The sequence below is a fragment of the Vicia villosa genome, unplaced genomic scaffold (genome assembly GCF_029867415.1).
Source record: "Vicia villosa cultivar HV-30 ecotype Madison, WI unplaced genomic scaffold, Vvil1.0 ctg.003125F_1_1, whole genome shotgun sequence".
In the NCBI taxonomy this organism is placed as follows: Eukaryota; Viridiplantae; Streptophyta; class Magnoliopsida; order Fabales; family Fabaceae; genus Vicia; species Vicia villosa.
The window spans coordinates 197,065-203,158 of NW_026706118.1; positions in this window are offsets into that span (position 1 = coordinate 197,065).

Below are 6,094 nucleotides of genomic sequence, written 5' to 3' on the forward strand. Positions count from 1 at the left end.
GAATGTCTTCCCGGTGAAGGCTCTTTCCTAATTAGAGATATGTAGTTCAAACCCCCAAGATGAATTATTCCCGGTGAAACATCTTGGCAAAAACCTTAGAATCCAAAAATATAGGACACATCCACCCAAAGAGGAATTATTCCCGGTGAAACCTCTTACCCATTTGCTTAGAGCCAAAATAAGTTCAAAACTACATAGCTTTCTCTTGTGCTATAACAAGGACCCTCGATTAGCCTCCTCTTGGGCTTTGTACAAGGACCCACAGGCTTCTTAAAAGCATTTCCAGCTTCCTCTTGAGCTTGTATACAAGGACCCATCAGGTTTCTTATAAACATAGGAACAGGTCTTTAGTTACCTTTTAGCCTATCCTGGTGAGTTTCTTCCATTCTTTAAACCAGACTTTTAACAAGCCAAGTTTGTCTCAATTTTGCATTGAGTACACCTTTTGGAATGAGAGACATGGACAGTCTCTGTAACCCTTATCATCATCAATCTTCCTTAGCAGAGTCTAGGATCTATGTTTATCTTCTCCTCAACATGTGTCAGCCTTCATCTTGGGCTTTAAACAAGAAGTCTCCATTAGATAATCTTTCTGCCATCCATTTTTCAATCATAAAATCCCCTGGAAAGGGTTAGCCTCCAAACACATTCTTTCATTTCATAAAATCCCTGGAAAGGGTTAGCTTCCACACATTCCTTCGTTTCAATAAAAATCCCTGGAAAGGGTTAGCCTCCAAAATCAATCCATCATTTCAATAAAAATCCCTGGAAAGGGTTAGCCTCCAAAGTCAATTAATAAAAATGTCAAAATAAATAAAGATTCATTTCTCTTAGGAGATAATTTCCCCAAAAAAGAGTCAAAACCCCTGGAAAGGGTCAGCCTCCAAAAAACATGATAAAATCAGTCTTTTAATAGACAAATCTCTCCAGCTGAGTCAAAATCCCTGGAAAGGGTTAGCTTCCAAAGAAAAACAGTCTTTTAATAAATAAAACCTCCTCAGTAGAGTCAAAACCAACAAAAATAGTTAGCCTCAACCTTGGGCTTCATACAAGGCACCCAAACAATAAAACTCCCCTGTCAAGAGTCAGCCTCAACCTTGGGCATTGTACAAGGCAGATAATAGAGTCTCCCCAGTGAAATCTTCATCATTCAGTAGCCACAACCTTGGGCTTTGTACAAGGCAGATAAACCATACTTTCATGTGTCAAAGATTCCTAACACCTAGGATCTTTTCCCATAGAGTCATCCATACTCAATTCATTTAAAAAAGAGTCAGCCACAACCTTGGGCTTTGTACAAGGCAGAAAATAATGTTTTCCCTAGCTAGAGTCAGCCACAACCTTGGGCTTTGTACAAGGCACATAAAATAGAGTCATTCATTCAATTATCCTCAGCAACCAGCCACAACCTTGGGCTTTGTACAAGGCACACAAATAGAGTCTCCCTAAGTAGAGTCAGCCTCAATTCTGGGCTTTGTATAGAACACAAAAATACCCTGTAATTAATCCCCAGTAGAGTTATCATTTCAATATATTAATTAATCAATCAAAAAAGCCTCAAGCTTGGGCCTCATACAAGCCAGCTAAAGTCAAATCTTTTATACAGTAGATAGACATAGCTTATCTCTATAGAGAGATATTTTTACTACTCTACCACATTCAAACAAACAAACATTTCATTTCAATTTTAATCAAGTCTCCCATTTAGGATTTTGAAAGGCATGAGCTGGCAGTAAAACCCAAACATGTGGTAACTTTCCCTAATTTGGATGAGCATCTTTCTTTCATTTAAGAGGCATTTGACTGGTATACTTGCACATACACAAGTAAGGTCCCCCTCTTGAATGAAATGAATTCAGTTATTCTGTCACTCCTTTAAATGTTTGTGGTAGAATAGTACAAATACCTCTCTGTAGAGATGATTTCATGTCTCTTTATTGTAAACAGAGATTTAATTCCAAGCTTCAACCTTGAGCTTTAAGCAAGGCACCAAAAACAAGTAATTTCCCTAGTTAGTTCCCCGAACTACATTAAGCTCTGACTTCCACTAGGGATATGTAGGCATGAGGTTCACAAGGAATCTCAGCGAGCTAATAGAATACCAAAAATAGTCAGTCTGTCTGTCTGTCTTTCTTTTAAATCAATTCAATTCTTTCTCCTAACACAAAGGAGAAACTTTCCCAATCATTAGCAATAAACACAAACACAATGACACAGAGAAGGTTCCTGTAGAATACTACAGATATGTAGGGTGTTTAAACACTTCCCTATGTATAACCGACCTCCCGGACTCCAGAATTTCTAGTCTAGGTGAAATCCCCACACTTAGCAAACTCCTAGGGTTTAGTTGAGATCTTTTTTCCCTTTCCTACTCGTAGGACAAATAAGAAAGTTCGTGTGATATCGTAGGAAGAACTGAAACAAAATTCATCCCACCACGGGCGCATTCTCCTTCCAAATTTCGCGTGAAGGGTTTAGCGTGCCGTCCTCCCAAGTGAAACGGGGAGGTAAAGAAAACGACCACCACAGAAAAATGGCGACTCTGCTGGGGATATAAGTGTTAAAAACCTTGGTTTTTCATCCAAACCAATGGTTGACCTGTTGCTGGTCCAGCCCCAATGAGGAATTAGGGATGCCAAATTCCCCCTCAAACAAGAGAGGTCCTGCCTAACCTCTGTGTCATATCACGTGTTTGTTGCATATATATTTGTTTATTTTGTTTATTCTGTATCGGGAAAGGGCTTGATTCCCCCTTGTGGTGAGAAATCCTAGACCCGGATTTGAGTGCAACATAAGATAGGATGGAGGATGTCTTCCCGGTGAAGGCCCTCTAATCTTGGTTTCCAAGTCTACTCTTGGGATTTGCCTGGCTGGTTGTGATTAACTACGCCACTGCATTCCGAGACTGATTTGTACCAGGAGGACCTAGAAACACATTAAACCCACTTAAAGCCTTTTTTTTAGGACGTGGAGCGGTGATTACGGAAGTAATTGTCACGCAGATACTACACTCAGAGAAAACTCTCTTATAGATACCAATCAACGTATCTTTAAGGTTGAGCAAAAACTCTGAGACCCCTAGAACCCGTTCTACAGGTACAAAAATCCTTAACCTTAGTTTACCATTGGGGCGGGGATTGCGTTTGGACTTCATGACCACTATACCCTTCAACGCCATGTTTGTTTAAAACTCTTGTGTGTGCATTCATGCATTCATGCATCATTCATTAATAAACAACTAAAAACAAAAAGAGTCTTTTTCGAGTCGTTTTTCAAGGAAACTAAATAACGAACGTTTTGAACTTCATAGAAAGAGAGAAACGGAGAAAGGACTTAAGGATCTATATTATGGATTACGGAAGAAAGAGAGCTAGGAAATACACCTTCAAGATTCCCCAGGTCGAGGAACTGGGAAAGCTCGGAAAACTGGTGGTCAACCCCCAGGCTTTCAAGGAGAAGTATGGAAAACTTCTGCCTTTGCTCAATACCAACATTGTGGATGGGATCCTTCCCACCTTGGTACAGTTTTACGATCCAACGTATCACTGCTTCACCTTTCCAGATTATCAGCTCATGCCTACGTTAGAGGAGTACTCTCGTCTGATTGGAATACCCGTGTACGCGCAAGATCCGTACTCCGGTTTGGAAAAGAACCCTGACGACATTATCATTGCTGCAACTACTCCTTTGAACGTAGTCGAAATCAGAACTCATATGGTGAGTAGAGGAGGAATTCAAGGATTGCCCTCCAAATTCCTGTTTGATCAAGCTCGGTACTTCGTCAGCATCCAAGATATGAGCGCTTTTGAGGAAGTCTTGGCTTTGCTTATCTACGGATTGTTTTTGTTTCCTAACATTAACGATTTCGTCGACATCAACGCAATTAAGATCTTCTTAATTGGAAATCCAGTTCCAACCTTGCTTGCGGATGCTTATCACTCTGTGCATTCAAGAAACCTGCAGCGAGGAGGATTAATCACATGCTGCGTACCGTTGTTATACGAATGGTTCGTTTCGCACCTGCCGAAGTCTAGCACTTTCAGGAACATGAGGGATGGCCTTTACTGGTCACAGAAAATCATGTCTCTCACTCATACAGACATTAATTGGTTAGTCCTGACAACGACGAAACCAAGATCATCTTCAGTTGCGGAAGTTTTCCCAACATACCCCTTATTGGAACTAAGGGAGGAATTAGTTACAATCCAGCTTTAGCCCATCGTCAATACGGCTATCCCATGAAAAATATACCAAGTAACATCCAATTGGAGGGTCTGTTCTTCAAGAACATCGACGATCATGGCAACATGCTGAAGAAGGAAATTGTCCAAGCCTAGCGTCTTGTACACAGCAAAGGGAGAAGATTGTTAGGAAAACATCTTTGCATCTCCCTGGATCCTTACCTTCAATGGGTACGCGTCAGGGCATTCAAGCTCAGGATGCCATATCAACATCAAGAACCTATTCCCCTAAGGGAACCGATTTACCTTTTCTTCACCGATGTTGAAAAATTACAAGCGGCATTAAACAAGGTATGCCAAGAAAGGAATGCTTGGAGGAACAAGTATCGAATTGTCAACACGGGAAATGTTGAGATTCAAAACATCCTAAGAAGGAAGGATGAGTTACTTGAAGTGCTCGATCGACAAGTGACACAATCATCACTTTCTCATCATATCCCTCCTGCTTCCTGGATCATCGATCAGCTCACGTCAGAGAACTCTCAGCTCAAGAAACAGAAGAAGATGTTAGAACGTGAAGTCGGCTCATCATCAAAGTTTTAGAGTCCTTTCTCTCAGTTTCTCTGTATTTCCATTTTCAAAGTGTGTAAAAATGGCGTTTTCGCTTAATTAATAAAAGTTTGATGTTTCATAACGTAATTATGGTGTTTCCTTGAAAAATAATAACTTAATTGCATATCATACATCGCTTTAGTCGTACGCACTGACACGAGAATTGTCGCGGATCTAAGAGTTACTTTCCTTTCTCCAGAAAGAGAGGAGGAGAAGGAGGTGAACCAAGACTTTCAAGCTGTCTCATCCATACAACACTCGTTCAAGTCGCAAGAAAAGAATGGAAGACTTTGAGCAAGAGAATGAAGAACTCAGAGAAGAGATTAATACTCTCAAAGGTACTGTTGAAAGGCTCAATAGTATGGTAGAAGCCCTGGTAGTTGCGCAGAATCGACCGACGCCAGAAGAACCACAAAGGACTGTGGTTTCCGAGATTGTTTCTACTCCTATTCCTCAGTATACCATGCCGCCTGATCGACCTTGGGGCATGCCGTATAACTTTACTCCAGAAGGGTACATACCTCCAGCTTCTGAAGCTCCAAAAGTCACCATGGATATGCGTCCACCGGAGGGTTACAAACCTCTGGAAATTGAAGTTCCAAGAGCAACGGCAATGGGTTACACACAACAGAATGCTGAGATACCAAGATCTGCTGTCATGGCTTCTCCACGACCGATTATGCATACTTTTCCCCCGCAGGGCGGACAAGTATATCATCACGCTCCAAGTGAGGATGCTGGCGTGTATGAAAGATTGGACGAGTTCCAAGAACAGTTTCTGCAAATGCAGAAGGAACTCAAGACTCTCCGAGGACAAGATCTATTTGGAAAGAATGCTGCAGACCTCTGTCTGGTTCCAAATGTTAAGATTCCTCACAAATTCAAAGTACCAGAATTCGAGAAGTACAAAGGGAATTCATGCCCACAAAGTCATCTTGTGATGTACGCTCGAAGAATGTCAACTCAGATTGATAATCAACAATTGCTCATTCATTATTTTCAAGACAGCCTGACTGGTGCTGCACTCAAATGGTACATGAACTTGGACAGTTCAGAGATTCGTACTTTTCGAGACCTCGGAGAGGCCTTCGTCAAACAGTATAAGTACAATCTGGATATGGCTCCCGACAGAGATCAACTCCGGGCCATGACTCAAAAGGATAGAGAAAGCTTCAAGGAATACGCTCAGAGATGGCGTGAAGTTGCTGCTCAAATTTGTCCACCACTTGAAGAGAAAGAAATGACAAAAATCTATCTCAAAACTTTGAATCCATTTTACTACGGACGAATGGTTGCAAGTG